Source organism: Diuraphis noxia, unplaced genomic scaffold (genome assembly GCF_037042655.1).
Source record: "Diuraphis noxia isolate RWA-SAM2 unplaced genomic scaffold, SU_Dnox_SAM2 contig0001, whole genome shotgun sequence".
Lineage (NCBI taxonomy): Eukaryota > Metazoa > Arthropoda > Insecta > Hemiptera > Aphididae > Diuraphis > Diuraphis noxia.
In genome coordinates, this window is record NW_028301711.1 from 110,694,752 (window position 1) to 110,702,500 (window position 7,749).

Below are 7,749 nucleotides of genomic sequence, written 5' to 3' on the forward strand. Positions count from 1 at the left end.
TTACGTAGCACTGTTACGCGCGTCCTAACGTCGTTTACGATGAACACGTTTTATTTTCCAGTCGACCGTCCACGGTGGTCCGTCGAGCCGGGGTAGGTCGCATGCGGGCTGCCCGGACGTCGACGTTGCACGGGGTCTCGAAACCGGTGTTTTTGGATCGCGATTTTTTCCAAACCCAATAACTCGTTAACGGTCGGTTTTCGGTGGACGAACCAAAGAGGTGATCTCGTCGGGCGCACCGAATACTATCAGGAATAGTAGGTCCGACGGACGTGATGCGATTTTTAAATATTTTTCGATTGTGCGATTGCGGCGGGGGTATTAGTGTTCGGGTGGGGGGAACCGATACGCGCGCCGATTGCGGTAGTTGACGGGCGCGCGTCCACTGTTGCACGAGCGACGCTACGCCATTACGGGTGGTCGGTTAGACGAAATGTATTATCACTGTCCCAATCCGCGCGCCCGGTGGTCGGTGCCGTAGGTGGTCTGCCGCACTGCTACTCGGGACCGCATGGCGGCGCCATTTTTTTTCGTGCCGTGCCGCCAAGCGGCGTGCGTACGGTGGTCGACGACTTGTAACAACGTCACGGGTGGTCGGTTAGACGAAATGCGATTGTGGCGGGGGTATTAGTGTTCGGGTGGGGGGAACCGATACGGGCGCGGATTGCGGTAGTCCACGGGCGCGCGTCCACTGTTGCACGAGCGACGCTACGCCATTACGGGTGGTCGGTTAGACGAAATGTATTATCACTGTCCCAATCCGCGCGCCCGGTGGTCGGTGTCGTAGGTGGTCGGCCGCACTGCTACGCGGGACCGCCTAGCGGCCGGCTAGCGGGACGCGATTTGCGTCCCGCCCGCGCAGGCGGCGCCATTTTTTTTCGTGCCGTGCAGCCACGCGGCGTGCAGCGTTCGATTTACGCGGGTGCGTACGGTGGTCGACGACTTGTAACAACGTCACGGGTGGTCGGTTAGACGAAATGCGCTCGGGTGGCCCGGGTAGACCGCGGTCGGTGGGACGGGAGAAGATTTGTTCATGTCGGGTGGTCGGGTGAAAAAAAATTACGTAGCACTGTTACGCGCGTCCTAACGTCGTTTACGATGAACACGTTTTATTTTCCAGTCGACCGTCCACGGTGGTCCGTCGAGCCGGGGTAGGTCGCATGCGGGCTGCCCGGACGTCGACGTTGCACGGGGTTTCGAAACCGGTGTTTTTGGATCGCGATTTTTTCCAAACCCAATAACTCGTTAACGGTCGGTTTTCGGTGGACGAACCAAAGAGGTGATCTCGTCGGGCGCACCGAATACTATCAGGAATAGTAGGTCCGACGGACGTGATGCGATTTTTAAATATTTTTCGATTGTGCGATTGTGGCGGGGGTATTAGTGTTCGGGTGGGGGGAACCGATACGCGCGCCGATTGCGGTAGTTGACGGGCGCGCGTCCACTGTTGCACGAGCGACGCTACGCCATTACGGGTGGTCGGTTAGACGAAATGTATTATCACTGTCCCAATCCGCGCGCCCGGTGGTCGGTGTCGTAGGCGGTCGGCCGGACTGCTACTCGGGACCGCCTAGCGGCCGGCTAGCGGGACGCGATTTGCGTCCCGCCCGCGCAGGCGGCGCCATTTTTTTTCGTGCCGTGCAGCCACGCGGCGTGCAGCGTTCGATTTACGCGGGTGCGTACGGTGGTCGACGACTTGTAACAACGTCACGGGTGGTCGGTTAGACGAAATGCGCTCGGGTGGCCCGGGTAGACCGCGGTCGGTGGGACGGGAGAAGATTTGTTCATGTCGGGTGGTCGGGTGAAAAAAAATTACGTAGCACTGTTACGCGCGTCCTAACGTCGTTTACGATGAACACGTTTTATTTTCCAGTCGACCGTCCACGGTGGTCCGTCGAGCCGGGGTAGGTCGCATGCGGGCTGCCCGGACGTCGACGTTGCACGGGGTTTCGAAACCGGTGTTTTTGGATCGCGATTTTTTCCAAACCCAATAACTCGTTAACGGTCGGTTTTCGGTGGACGAACCAAAGAGGTGATCTCGTCGGGCGCACCGAATACTATCAGGAATAGTAGGTCCGACGGACGTGATGCGATTTTTAAATATTTTTCGATTGTGCGATTGTGGCGGGGGTATTAGTGTTCGGGTGGGGGGAACCGATACGCGCGCCGATTGCGGTAGTTGACGGGCGCGCGTCCACTGTTGCAGGAGCGACGCTACGCCATTACGGGTGGTCGGTTAGACGAAATGTATTATCACTGTCCCAATCCGCGCGCCCGGTGGTCGGTGTCGTAGGCGGTCGGCCGGACTGCTACTCGGGACCGCATGGCGGCCGGCTAGATTTGCGTCCCGCCATTTTTTTTCGTGCCGTGCCGCCAAGCGGCGTGCGTACGGTGGTCGACGACTTGTAACAACGTCACGGGTGGTCGGTTAGACGAAATGCGATTGTGGCGGGGGTATTAGTGTTCGGGTGGGGGGATCCGATACGGGCGCGGATTGCGGTAGTCCACGGGCGCGCGTCTACTGTTACACGAACGACGCTACGCCATTAAGGTGGAAAAACCCGGGATTTTGTAAATTTGTGAGCGGTTCGGTCGTCGGCGTTGCAGTCGACGGCCGGCCGCCGATCACGAACACCACAACAGCAAAGCCACGGGCGACGCCGAAGACGGCGCGTACACCTCGCGGCGCCCACCGGTCGCCGCCAACTGACGGTCGTCCACGTACGCGGGACACCGTCGGTTGAGTGGCCGGTCCGGTGAGAGCCGGCGGAAGGTGACACGCGTCCGCGTTTCGGCCGCCGACCCATCTCGCAATCCGAGTGGCGAAACTCAACCGGCGCCGCGCGTCCACCAGCCGGTGTTTGCGCGGCGCGCGCCAATCCACACCGATGACGACTCCCGTTACCGTTCCGCGTGTCACGAACACTCGACGCCAGAACATTCCCGCCGCGGCCGGCCATCGTCGCCGCGCCCGGCGGTCGCCGGGGCGAAGCCACGGGACGGCGGACTTCGCGTCGCGTCCCGGCTTCCCCCTCGATCTCGGCTGGGGGCCGTTACGAATCGGGCGAGAGCCGGTCTCGGTACGCTCGCCGGGGACCCGTGCACACACCGTCACCCGAACCCGGCGGTCGACCGTCACCCGGTCCGTCTCGTCAACGTGTCGCACTCCGTGTGCCGACCACACCACACACACATTTTGTTGTTGTTGAACCGCGGTCGGTCGCGCGGCCGTGACCCACAGCGGTCCCGGCCACGCGATCGCCCTCGGCGTCGGCTCGCCGCCCCCTTCCGCGGGGCGTCGGACCGGCGCTCGGACGCACGCGTCCCAGGCCGCCACGCGCGTGGCGGTCGCGGGGCGCGGTAGCAGTAAACCCGAGATCCCTGGTTGATCCTGCCAGTAGTCATATGCTTGTCTCAAAGATTAAGCCATGCATGTCTCAGTGCAAGCCGCATTAAGGTGAAACCGCGAAAGGCTCATTAAATCAGTTGTGGTTCCTTAGATCGTACCCAAGTTACTTGGATAACTGTGGTAATTCTAGAGCTAATACATGCCGACAGAGTTCCGACCGTCGCGGCGCTCTCGGGCGTCGCGCGCGGGAGGAACGCTTTTATTAGATCAAAACCGGCCCGTCGCGGCGCGCTTCGTGCGCGTCCCGATCGCGGCCCGCGCAAAGACCTGGTGACTCTGAATAACTTCGAGCTGATCGCACGGTCTCCGTACCGGCGACGCATCTTTCAAATGTCTGCCTTATCAACTGTCGACGGTAGGTTCCATGCCTACCGTGGTGGTAACGGGTAACGGGGAATCAGGGTTCGATTCCGGAGAGGGAGCCTGAGAAACGGCTACCACATCCAAGGAAGGCAGCAGGCGCGCAAATTACCCACTCCCGGAACGGGGAGGTAGTGACGAAAAATAACGATACGGGACTCATCCGAGGCCCCGTAATCGGAATGAGAACACTTTAAAACCTTTAAACGAGGATCAATTGGAGGGCAAGTCTGGTGCCAGCAGCCGCGGTAATTCCAGCTCCAATAGCGTATATTAAAGTTGTTGCGGTTAAAAAGCTCGTAGTCGGATCTGTGTCTGGGCGGTGCCGGACCACCCTGGCGGTCCGGCGTGTCGCGGCCGGCCGTGCCGCGGGACCACGTGTCCCGTCGGCGCGGTCGCCGTCGCGCTCGTCAGCCGTCTCGGGGTGTTAGTTACCGGCACGTCGGCCGGACGTATTGTCGGCAGGCGGACACGTGTCTCGTGCTCCCGGCGCGCCGCGCGGCCACGCGTCGCGCGGCCGTCGGGGTTCGACGACGGCGGCCGCCTACTCCAATCTTGCTGCGCGGTGCTCTTCACCGAGTGCCGTCGGCGGGCCGACACGTTTACTTTGAACAAATTAGAGTGCTCAAAGCAGGCTCAAATCTGGCGGGGCGGCTTCACGGCCGTCTCGTCAAAAGGCCCTGAATACTGGTCGCATGGAATAATGGAACAAGACCTCGGTCCCGCGCATCTCCGCCCTTCGCGGGCGCGCGAAACCGCCCTCCGGGGCGTTTCCGTGCGCGGGCCGCCGGGCCGCGGGCGCCAGTCGCCCGCGCGTCCCGCCGGGCCGGTTTTCGGGACCGGAGGTAATGATCAACAGAGACGGGCGGGGGCATTCGTACCGAGACGTTAGAGGTGAAATTCTTGGATCGTCTCGAGACGAACTGACGCGAAAGCATTTGCCAAGTACGTTCTCGTATGATCAAGAACGAAAGTTAGAGGTTCGAAGGCGATCAGATACCGCCCTAGTTCTAACTGTAAACGATGCCAGCTAGCGATCCGCCGGCGTTTCATTAACGACCCGGCGGGCAGCTTCCGGGAAACCGAAGCTTTTCGGTTCCGGGGGAAGTATGATTGCAAAGTTGAAACTTAAAGGAATTGACGGAAGGGCACCACCAGGAGTGGAGCCTGCGGCTTAATTTGACTCAACACGGGAAACCTCACCAGGCCCGGACACCGGAAAGATTGACAGATTGAGAGCTCTTTCTTGATTCGGTGGGTGGTGGTGCATGGCCGTTCTTAGTTGGTGGAGCGATCTGTCTGGTTAATTCCGATAACGAACGAGACTCTGTCCTGCTAACTAGGCGGGTAAACCCGGGTCGGCGTGGGCGCGGCGCCGGCGGTTTCGGCCGTCTGCGTTCGCGTTCCCGTCGGCTCGGCCCGGTATCCCCGAACGCGTTCGCCCGTCGTCCACGGCGGTCGTCGGGCGCGGCCGCGCCATCCGCGTCCCGGCGTGCGGCGGGCGTGCGGGGGTCGGGGGGCAACCTCCGGTCGCCGTGCGTCAGTCGTGCGCTGGGCTCCGCGGTGAAGCGCGCCGCGTTCGCGGCCGTCGCCGGCGGATCACGATACGTTACTAGGGCTACCGCCGGCTCCCAGGAGCTTAAACTCTTCTTAGAGGGACAGGCGGCGGACGAAAATAGCCGCACGAGACTGAGCGATAACAGGTCTGTGATGCCCTTAGATGTTCTGGGCCGCACGCGCGCTACACTGAAGGAATCAGCGTGTGTTAACATTCCTGGGCCGACAGGCTTCCGGGTAACCCGCTGAACCTCCTTCGTGCTTAGGGATCGTGGCTTGCAATTTTTCCACGTGAACGAGGAATTCCCAGTAAGCGCGAGTCATCAGCTCGCGTTGATTACGTCCCTGCCCTTTGTACACACCGCCCGTCGCTACTACCGATTGAACGACCGCAGTGAGGTCTTCGGACTGGACGCGCGTTATTCGGCCCCCTCGGGGGCTGGGTCGTCGCGCGACCGGGAAGATGACCGAACTCGGCCGTTTAGAGGAAGTAAAAGTCGTAACAAGGTTTCCGTAGGTGAACCTGCGGAAGGATCATTAGAGACGGGCCCGCGGCGCCGGCGACTCGCTTGCCGGTCTCGCGCGCGCCTAATCCGACCCCGTGGCCGCGTGCGCTCGCGCGCGACAACCGCGCACGGTTGTCGTCCGCCGACCGCCCGCGCGCCGCGACCCCCGACCGAGAGTCGACCGAAAGATGGTTACCGTCGTCGGAAGACGATTGTGTAAACGAAAAAAAAAAAACAAACACCCGACCCCGAACGGCGGATCACTTGGCTCGTGGATCGATGAAGACCGCAGCTATCTGCGCGTCGTCGTGTAATCCGCAGGTTATACGAACATCGACCAGTCGAACGCACATTGCGGCCTCGGTGACCCGCGGGTCCCGGGCCACGCCTGTCTGAGGGTCGTATACCGGATACTCGGCCAGACCGATGCGCCGGCACGGCAGGCGTCCGGCGGAGCGCGCGCGCCGCGTCCGGTCCTCACGGGGACCGGCGCCCGCGCGCCCGTCGGCCGCACGCCGCGCCCGCGCGAGTTTGGCGGCTCGACCGGGGAAAACGCGGGCTACCGCTCGCGGCTGCCCCCGGTCGTCCGCCCAAGTTGTGACGGCAAACAGTCACGGGTTCTCGCGCCGTCGAACGGCACGTCCCCGTCCGCCCGCCGCGCGAGAGCGCGGCCGGGTCGGCTGAGAGTCGTCCTCGAGACGCCACCTCTCCGGCAACCGAGAAGCGGACGCGGACCGTCGCCGCGCGGACGGAGCGCGGACCCGCGCACCAGTTACCACCACCACACGTACCACACACTTGTTCCGACCTCAGATCAGGCGGGACTACCCGCCGGATTTAAGCATATTAATAAGCGGAGGAAAAGAAAACAACCGTGATTCCCCCAGTAGCGGCGAGCGAACAGGGAAAAGCCCATCGCCGAATCCCGCCGCGCACTTTTGTGTCGCGGCACGTATGGGAGTTGTGGCGTACGGGCCGGCCTCGTTGCCGGGGCGCACGTGACGGTCCAAGTCTCCCTTGAACGGGGCCATGGCCCGCAGATGGTGCCAGGCCAGTAGAGGCCGTCACAGCGTTCCGGGATCGGACCGCGCCTTCGAGTCGGGTTGCTTGAGAGTGCAGCCCGAAGCGGGTGGTAAACTCCATCTAAGGCTAAATACGGCCACGAGACCGATAGTGGACAAGTACCGTGAGGGAAAGTTGAAAAGAACTTTGAAGAGAGAGTTCATAAGAACGTGAAACCGTTCGGGTGTAAACGGACAGAGCCCGCGAGTCCCCGCCGGGCGAATTCACGGTCGGTGGTCTCACCGCCGGCCGGATCTTTCGCTCGGTCAGCGGACGTCGCGACTCGTTGGGCGCCGGCCGAAGGGCCCGGGTGGCGGTTCGTCGCGGCGGTCGCGCCTCGGCGTGACCGTTCGCGCCGAACCCCGGTGCTCCTGGTCGGCTCGCCCGACGGCATGAACCGTCGACGCGGCCCCGTCGCAGGCGGGGTCCCGTCGGTCGGCGACGAGTTTCGGGCTACTTTCCGACCCGTCTTGAAACACGGACCAAGGAGTCTAACGTGTGCGCGAGTCAACGGTGATCTCACGAAAAACCACGTTTGGCGCAATGAAAGTGAACCGTTTACGGTGCGGACGATGGCCTAGCGACCGAACCCACCGGCGTTCAAAGTCGCGCTGGTCCGCAGTCCGGGGGCGTCTCCGCCAGGTCGGCTCCGGCCGTCCGGGGGCGCACCCTTAGCGCACACGTTGGTACCCGAAAGATGGTGAACTATGCCTGGCCAGGATGAAGTCAGGGGAAACCCTGATGGAGGTCCGCAGCGATTCTGACGTGCAAATCGATCGTCTGAGCTGGGTATAGGGGCGAAAGACTAATCGAACCATCTAGTAGCTGGTTCCATCCGAAGTTTCCCTCAGGATA

General features: G+C 62.0%; 3 non-coding genes across 3 annotated transcripts in view; all 3 read left to right on the top strand.

The window, feature by feature from the left end:
* The first annotated feature begins 3,378 nt into the window (after positions 1-3,378).
* LOC149063309 (small subunit ribosomal RNA) lies at positions 3,379-5,866 on the top strand. Its single transcript, XR_016189987.1, has one exon. It is a non-coding gene; the product is annotated as a small subunit ribosomal RNA (ribosomal RNA).
* Positions 5,867-6,076: 210 nt separating this feature from the next.
* On the top strand, positions 6,077-6,234 carry LOC149063310 (5.8S ribosomal RNA). Its single transcript, XR_016190028.1, has one exon. It is a non-coding gene; the product is annotated as a 5.8S ribosomal RNA (ribosomal RNA).
* Positions 6,235-6,636: 402 nt separating this feature from the next.
* The window catches only part of LOC149063311 (large subunit ribosomal RNA), a 4,199-nt gene continuing 3,086 nt past the window's right edge, over positions 6,637-7,749 (top strand). Inside the window, exon 1 of the ribosomal RNA XR_016190005.1 lies at positions 6,637-7,749. This exon is cut by the window's right edge and continues 3,086 nt beyond it. This is a non-coding gene — a ribosomal RNA (large subunit ribosomal RNA).